We start from the raw sequence: 10,007 nt of genomic DNA on the forward strand, positions 1-10,007 counted from the left end.
TTATGTATTAAAAAAAAAAAAAATTGCAGAATGTTAGGGCTTAAGTAAAGATATTTATACAAATTCAAATTTTAATATACATTAATATTCATAATAAATTAACTTAATTTAATTAAATAATTATTCTTCCAAAAATAACAACCAATTACTAACTTGGCTTTTTTATGTTTCACTGTTTTCATAAGGCAAATTTATACTTCTACCATGAATTTTTGGATTCATTAAGAACTTTGAATTACTTGAGTTGATGATTTGGGTTCTTTTCCAATTCCTTTTTCTCCTGTTTTATTTATTCATTCCCTTGCTCTGCCCCTCAAACGCATAGTGGAGAGCAAATCTGTTTGCAATTAATCAAACCAAAACAGTTTTTTAGGCTTATAAAAAATAAAAAGTTGTAAAACGGCAAATACTCAATGGCAACTTATTATTTTTTAAATCTCTTTAATGGCTTATCCAAACTTTTCCGAAACCAACACATAAAAAAAGAAAAGGCAGCACAGCAAAAATAAAGTACTAGATCAACCACCAAGAAATTGCAAAGTTTTGCAGAAAAGAGAACATGAAGAACTTGCTTCACTGACTATCAATGGAAATACCAAGTTGCAAGGGTCTCCCTGTGGGAAGGTGGCCATTTTTACTGCCCCATTGAGGAAGAAGGGAGTTTCCTAATCTTCGTTGAGGAAGCATGGATCAATCCTAAAGAAAATAAATTTTAGAAGGAAATAAATTTTTTTTAAAAAAAAGAAGGGATTTTGGTAATTTCACATGAGAATGCAGTGCAAGAAGGAATCTCTGTGCAAAAAGAAGCACCCTGTAGTTGGCATAAATGAATTATAAGCCACATTCTCCTGATGGGCCAGTGTTGAGCCCAGCCCAATAATCGGGGTGCTGGAGTAAAATAAATAATCTGAGGGTCTGTTTGTAAATAACTTTTTTAGGCCTACAAGGGGATCAAAGTAAACTGTAATGATATTTCAGGAGGGTAACAATCCTCATTACAGTCATCAAGGTCAAACTGCCTAACTTTACAAGTCCAGTTTCGCCTCTTTTTAAAAAAATAATAATAAATAAATAAATAAATAAAATAGTGGCTTAAAAATAAACACGGCTTAATTTCTCCAAAAAAATAATAATGATAATAATAAAGACGCGGTTTCAGTAAACAGTTCATTTATGTTTTCAAATAAATAGTGTGTGAAATAGATATTTTTATTTAAAAAAAAAAGTAGACATTTAAAATTCAGTTCCAAATAAAAACTAGGATTAATTGCAATGCAATATCTTAAAGTTAAAATTACTGAATTTTAAACCTTCAAATTTACAACATTGAAATTGAGGCTCCTCAAGTTTTAATTTTTTACATTTTAATCCAATTGGAATTTACCAGGCAAACGGTTAATGCACGTGGCCCACATTAAGAGGTATTAAGGACAAATTTATAAAATAAAAAGATTTAAATTGTAATAAATTAAAATTTATAAGCTTAAATTGTAACAATTTAGATCAAATTGCATTTCAATTTAGATCAAATTGCATTTTAATATTAGCAAAGTGGATTGAAATTGCTAACTAGTGTTAATAATTTATATACACATTGTATCAAAACTAAATAAATTAAAATTAGAGAATTTAAATAGCAATGTTTTAAACTTAAGTGTCCAAAATACAATTTCCTAAACTAGAAAATGCTAAACTGCAATTAATCGTACCAACTAATTCATTTTATATATATTTATATTCTCAATAAGTCATGATCATGCCATTTTGTTGCTTTCTTCCTTTTATATTAGCACCAAAAAAAACAAAAAAAGGAAAAAAAGAGTTTCATTCTTTTTTATATATTAATCCACTTCTATATATTTTCTTTTTCCCATTGGAATATTCAATTGACATTTATTTCTCATTGAAGGGGTTGAAATGTTCAACTTTGACGGGACATGGTCTGAAAGCTGCATAATGCCAGTTAAAAAGTTGTTGGAGTCTTTTTTTTTTTTATTTCCATAGACATTAATAACATTTTCTCTCATTCACACACTACTTACATTCAATAGTTTCTTTTCTATTTTTTTTTTTTTAAATTTTAATCTTAGAGGTGGCGGATTCAAGTTCAAACTGAATAATAAGAAGGCCCACCATGGCTTATTAATTTACTTCATGCTGATATGTGTAATACTTTATCGTAATATATGAAATCTTTTACTTAAAAAAAGAAAAAAAATGCAATTTGGACCGTGTCCTCTTCTGGAGAGTTTACTATTCACTAGTAACAAATAAGATTTTTCTTTTTTCCTTTCATATGATGAAATTCTAACTCAATCATTGATTCATGGTCATGATGAATTATATAAATTCCCATATTCTGAAACATAGACCTCGTACAATTATAACAGTGCAATGATTTCTTTACTTCTGTTTTTTCTTTCTTTCTCTTTCTTTCTTTCTTTCCTTTTTTTTTTTTCCCCATTATTCTATAAGTTCTAACCCCCGACCAAAATGTACTGATCGTGTTGAAAGTAAAAGTTGGTAAGGTCTTAGCACAGTAAATGATCAAAAATAACGTGTGACCCAAAAAGTGGGCAAAAGAAAGGTATCTACCTTATCAATCAAGCTGGCCCAATAAAATAAAGTTCAAAGAACAAATGGCGCTAAAAGGTTGAGCCTTGTCTTATCGAATGAGATTTCAAGCTACCAACGTCCAAAAAAACCAATTGTATAAATAGCTTTCAATATTTGTAAGGACTTCATGAGTAATTTATAGACAGGAATTTATATTTGCACGTCAGTTAGATGGTGACAAGTATAAGCAATCTATCTAATAAGCACTAAAATCTTACCATACTTTTCGAGCTTTTTTTCTACTTTTACTTGTATTGCACAATAGCACAACAGCTCCACCATATGAACCCCTTCCACACTCCCAACATGTTGTTTGGTAGAGAGGAAATGGGAGTAGAGGGGAGAATGGAAGAAATTAATACATCCTTTATTTGCACAACAATATTTTTTAATATATATATATATATATATGTATGTATGTATGTATATAGCTTTTATCACTGATTCTTTTGCCATGATGAAGAACAACAATTAGTTTAACCACGACACTAATTGTGGCTAGAAATACTTTTATCTCCGTTGTCAAATGCACAACGACTCTGGCCAAAAATTTTAGCCGTGAAATTATTGACTATAACTTGCAAATAGTACTGAGTATGGTTAAAACTATTTAGCTAGAAAATATGTACTTTTAGGCACAACAAATGGTGTGGCTAATACCCTGTCTTTTTTTTTTTTTTTTTTTTCGGTTAGTGTTGGTAGTCCTTTAGAACTATTTCAAACTAATTTTACCAAAAATATAGGTTTTTAAAGTAATTTGTATTTAATAATAAGATTTTTTTTTGGTTCATTTAGCTAGCTTAATCCTCTTATATATGTATTTTTGCTAGCAGAATAATTTTCTTTGATGAAGTTGACGTAATACACACTTATCCAAATGCCACTTGAGGTATTAATTTTTTTTCCAGCATATATATATATATATATATACATATTTACAGGGCTTGTACAAGAAACCAATTCTTATTGATCAATTTGATAAAATTGTTCAAATGGTTCAACCTCTAACATGATGTATAAATAAATACTGAATTACACGTTAATTAATATAGTTAATACATGACCTCTAACATAAACTACCGATTCGCGAATAGTTTGTAGTTTTTTATAGGGAAGTACACCCATAATACAGCACGCCCATAATACAGCTCTGTCTTAAAAGATTACATTGATGTTTTTCTTTTTTTTTTTTTTTTTTTTGGGCAATACAGTACGCCCATAATACAGCTCTGTCTTAAAAGATCACATTGATTTTTTTTTTTTGGGGGGGGGGGGGGGGGGGGGCGCTAAAACAAAGTTATCAGGATGCCAATATTGTCTATTTCAAAAAAAAAAAAAAAGAAAAAAAATGCCAAAATTGTCTAAGCAACGACATGCATATGTTTTGTTTTCTCTCTCTCTTTCTCTTTCTTTTTATTTTATTTTATTTATTTATTTATTTGTCTTGTCTATTTGTTTTTCTTTTTTTTTTGAATGTAGTCCTAATAACATTATGCATGATGTTAACATATAGGCTTTTGCCTTTTGCACCTTTTTCCAAATATCTTTTGATTCCTTCCATTTGATTGACATAAGATTCCCCATATTTTAAATTTTATCATTATGTGTTCCAAGAAGAGAGAGAATTTTCTAATATATATTTTCATGATATCATAAATGATAAATAAATAAAAAATCATTAATATCACAAAGACTTTTCAAGAATAATGCATATCAAATAAATGTATCAAAAACAATATATTAATATTTGATTGATTTATATTTCGTTAAACTTACTTATTTAAATATTCACTAATCCATAGTTAGATTACAATAATATATATCAACCAATAAAATATTAAGGCACAGTTTTTGATATCATCTTGATATATTTATTTGATATCTTTATCATTACTCAAATTTCAATGGCATGAGCATTTTTTTAATATTGTTTTCTAAAAATTAATAAAGTAATCATAAAGCAATTCAATTTCAAAGACAATCTTTTGAAAATAATAGTGTATATTTTTTGTTGAAATTTGATAAAATCGCTCATCTAGTATCCAAATTAATTATTTATATAAATAATATATGTATAAATTATAACTTGTTTTTGAATAATAACACCGAGAAAAATAATATTCAGATTCAATTTTTATCAATTCTGTTCCGAAAGAGAAAAGTTATAACTAAGACATATTTTATTTCTATAAGTAGTTAATTTGAATACTATACGGTCAGTTTTGTCAAATTCTAACAATTTTAAAAAAAAAAAAGAATATTAGAAATGGGCAATTCGATATTATAATTTAGTTTAGGGGATAAATTTGAATACTATACGGTCAGTTTTGTCAAATTCTAACAATTTAAAAAAAAAAAAAGAATATTTGAAATGGGCAATGCGATATTATAATTTAGTTTAGGGGATAAATTGCTAAAAAGAAAAATTATAGAAAAAAATATTAGAAATGGGCAATTCGAATTATAATTTGGTTTTGGGGATAAATTGCTAAACAGAAAAATTATAGGGTAAACTGGAACATGAGTAAAAATCGAGGGGGTATTTTATAACTTTCTCTAAATTCTAATTAATTGATGACAATTTTGTTTTGAATGTCTCTTTCTTTTTCTATATATATGGTATACATTAATTAGGGAATTAGGCACCAATACTCCTTTAATGTCAATATTTTTGCACTCTATCCTCTATAGTATTGAATTTTTAGCTACTAAAGTATACTAATGACAATATGATATTTATTATGATTATACCTTGGTTCAGGAAAGGAAAACTTTATTACGTGCATTGCATATTTACTTTAACCGTTAAAAAGTCATGGTAAAAATTATTTTGGACTGATATTGTACCATATACAAACTTTAAAGAATGTTGATGCTAATTTAATATTGTAGATATTAAAATGTAAAAACAATAAAATTAAGGGGTTGATGGTGCCAAAAATATTAAATACTTTCGAAAATTTGAAATAATGGTAAAAAGCAATTATTTGTAAAAAGCCGGTAAATTGGACCAAAACATTTAGAAAGCTTCATAGTTCAATGCATCCATTTGAATGGCTTGATTCTTCTTGAAAAGTATAGGCTTATAATTTAAGAACGTGAAAATTGTTGCAAATTGTTGTTCCTTGGATCAGAAATTAAGGTTTTCTTTGGGTTGAGGTAGCTGTCTGTTTGTTTGATTTTTTTTGGGACTTTTGTACGAATAACTTTTAATGTGATAAGATTGAGATCTTTCATATATATCTTCTCATGCATGTTCAGGAACACATATTATTATTTTTTCTATGAATGACCAAGTATGTGGTGGCTTTTATCCCTTTGTTTGTATTCGCATTGACTGTTTCAAATGAGCAAGTCGCTTCTTGACTCAAAGACCCAACGAGGTCATTTAATTGTTGAGGTATCAATTATCCTGTCAGTCAAAGTTTCGACATGATGTATATATATATATATATATATATTTTCCTGGTGAATTAAATAACATGTGATATTAGTTAAGTGAATAGATTGAAGCATCTTTATGGTTTTTGGATCTCAAGTCTAGCTAATATCCAATTCATAATTAATGAAGAAAATCGACACTATTATATATTTTGTGGTGCTTCAAAATTATGAAAATTTTCAAACTAATTGATATATATATAGCTTCTTGACTCAAGACCCAACGAGGTCATTTAATTATTGAGGTATCAATTATCCTGTTGGTGACAGTTTCAACATGTGATATATATATATATATATATATTATATATATATATATATATAGAGAGAGAGAGAGAGAGAGAGAGTATAATTCTATAGTACATGCTGTCAGCATGAGTATAATTCTATAGTACATGCTGTCAGCATGCGAATCCGCACCAAAACCGATGCTCTTTCAAAAAAGTATCCAACAAATCAAAAAGGCGTCCAACAAAACCGATGCCTTTTTTAAAAAAATCAGCTTTGGTACGGGTCCGCATGCGGATAACCCGCATCGTAGAAACGCTATATATAAATATATATATATATATATATTTTTTTTTTCTGGTGAATTAAATAACATGTGGTATTAGTTAAGTGAATAGATTGAAGCATCTTTATGGTTTTTGGATCTCAAGTCTAGCTAATATCCAATTCATAAATAATGAAGAAAATTGACACTATTATATATTTGTGGTGCTTCAAAATTATGAAAATTTTCGAACTAATTGAGATATATATTTATATATATATTATTGTTTTTTGATTAATGAGATTGAAAGATTCAAACTATGATTTTTTTGCCATAAAAATTAGCTTAGTAGTGGATCTAGAAATTTTGGTTAGAGGCACCCTTGTATTTTTGAAGATTAATGTCAAGACCCTTCTAGAGTAACATATCAAAATACTAGAATAGCCCTAATTAGAGGAAACCTTATCAGGATTTCGAAAGAAAATCCGACAGTATTTCCCCTATAAATTTGATTTTTCCTAAATATTCCTTGCATGAAAAACTCACTTCAAAAATACATCTCTCCTATTTCTCCCTTTCTTACTACAATTTTCAACAAATTTACAAGATTTTGATAATAATAAAGTAAAAATATAAATAACAAATCATAAGTATCTTTTTGTGTGTCAGGAGCCCTCTCGAAGTTTTCTATCGGAATTTTGGGATGGCTGCTATTCTTTCCCAAGTTTTAACTCAGCACAAGAAACTCATTCCTATATATTCATAAACTGCCCATACCTCCAATTTACTGTAGTTCCACACTTTTACAATACCTCATAAATATACTTGCACCTAATTATGAATAAAAAGATAATAATAATACAAACCATCCTAGGTCCATAAAATATCTAGCAATAAATGTTACAACCATAACAGTATTTATAATGATAATGATAATAATGATAATAGATAAGGATAATCTAGGTCCAAGACCCTAAATGATACAACCTACATTTCAATATCTAGTAAATAAAAAAACATGAATGTTATATTTTTAAGAAACACTAAATTATAAGATATCCCTAAATAAAATAAATTATATTAAAATATATATAGAAATAATCCTTTAAAATGAATATCTAAGTGTTAATAATAATTCCGATAACATCATCACTATTCAGAACCAGTGTAAATACATATTCTCGTTATACATATATATAAACATAAATATGAGTATGTATACATTCTCTCAAAAGATTTAAGTAAATTGCCCATACGCTAATGTTCCTGCTTGAAGGCTGAAATACCTATTCAAAGGCTAATATACCTGCTTGAAGACTAAAATATCTAGCCAAAAACTAATACACCTGCTCAAAGGCTAATTCATTCTCCAAAGACTAATATAAATGTCTAAAGGCTAATCCAGATTTTTCGCTAGTAGTACTGTGCTAACTTTTCAACTACATTATAATGTTACTCATGTACTTCCAAACCCATAAAATTATCAGTTCAAATGAATACAACAATCATGCAATTGACAATAATCATGATAACATTAATAAAATATAACTAAAAATAAAAAAATAATAAATATATTACTTAAGCCGCTCACTCATAGCAAAAATAAACCTGATGTGCCATATGATATACCAGTGCACGGTTTCATGACATCACTCATTTGTGGGTATATCACAACTAAAGGTTAGGGGTAGTTGCCTATATTAGTCATCTAACCCGCTGATCTCATAGGTAGTAGAAATATGATACTAAATCATTTATGGGCCTAATCGGATCATTGTCTTAATACTGTATGGTATGACTAATACATAACACATATATACTTATATATATTGAAAAACAACTAATGATGTCAAGTGGTGTTTGGGAGAGAAGAAGAAAACCTGCACACGGCTACTTTAGCATTCCAAAGATATCAATGCTAAATAACTCGCCAGCCTACGATTAAGGGGAGGGAGGTTAATATCGTTACTACAAAAATACCTACTTATCGTCGCTCACCTTAGTACACAAAGGATGAATACATATAAACTTCCCACTAATATCGATTAACACCGGTACTCTATGCTATATCCACAGATCAACTATCACATATAAACATACAAATACGAAAGCATCGACTTCTCATAATTACATTTTAAAATAGAAATAAATATTTTAAATAAATAACTAAATAGATGAATAAATAAATAATAAACAGTTAGAAATGCAACAATAATATTTTGACATAATGAATTATCGTATAAATTTCATAAAATCAATGTTATTGTAACCATTTAAAAAATAAAAATTTTTGATACCGAAAATACACTTTTAAAAAAATATGCCACGTTAATATCATTTTAATATTAAATACTTTTATAACTCTCAACTCTCTTAAATTAGCATAATTAATGATTGCACTTTAATAAACCTAGTAGAGAAACTATAAAATGTTAAAATGATCCTTTGATAGTATAAATCCACATATAAGCAAATACTTAGATAAACTTAAATAAGCATAAACCAATAATTTAAAATTCACCAAACCATAGATTAGTATTTAAAACAAATCAATTAATGAAATAATTTTAATCAAACATAAGCATCTAAATCCTTTTGCAATTTTATAGAATACTCAATTAATAATAATTTACTAAATAACACATTTAAATCCAAATCTAATAATATATATATATATATATATGTATATATATATATTTTACTCCAAAATAAAATTTAAAAAATATGTGATTCATAGTACTGACAATTGCTCATCCTTGCTTTATTGCAAGATTCACCTAAGTTTCATCGAGTGCCTAACATACACCATTAATATATTTTGATGTCAAATATGTTACCCAAGTGTATTAAAATGCTCCAAATGTTTTAAAATTTACTTTTACTACTTTGGGTTTCCAAAATTGGGCTACAAGGGATTCCAGTTATATAGTGATTTTGAATGGCCTATTGCCCAAAAATTTGTAGTTTTTCCTATTTATGCTTAATTTTATAAAAAATGAGTATTTTATTAACCCTATTAGTCATTGGAAACCTGTATCTAATATTTTTCCTAGGGGGAAACTTCTAATACATACCAATTTGTACAGTAATTTATAAAATTAGCTCAAAAATGATAAAATTTTAAATATTTAGTCATAATTGGCAAAGTATATATCAAATGAAAGCTTGTAAGATAAAGATTAAGAATATTTAGCTCAAATAAAAAAACTCGCCTCTGGTGGCTAAAAGACGATTGAAAATTTTCAACCAAACTTCAAATCAGCATAACTCTCAAATGACTTGGAATTTGGAAGCACTGAACAATATTTGGAACCACGTGACCCAAACTGAAACGGATAGAGGTATGGACTGGAGTTCATTGGTCAGACAACAGCTGAATCACCGAAAAAAGAAAAGTGGCCTCTGCAAGCTTCAGAAGCCAAAGAGAGAAAGAGAGAGAGTTTTGTGGGTGAGGAGA

The sequence above is a fragment of the Ziziphus jujuba genome, chromosome 9 (genome assembly GCF_031755915.1).
Source record: "Ziziphus jujuba cultivar Dongzao chromosome 9, ASM3175591v1".
NCBI classification, from domain to species: domain Eukaryota; kingdom Viridiplantae; phylum Streptophyta; class Magnoliopsida; order Rosales; family Rhamnaceae; genus Ziziphus; species Ziziphus jujuba.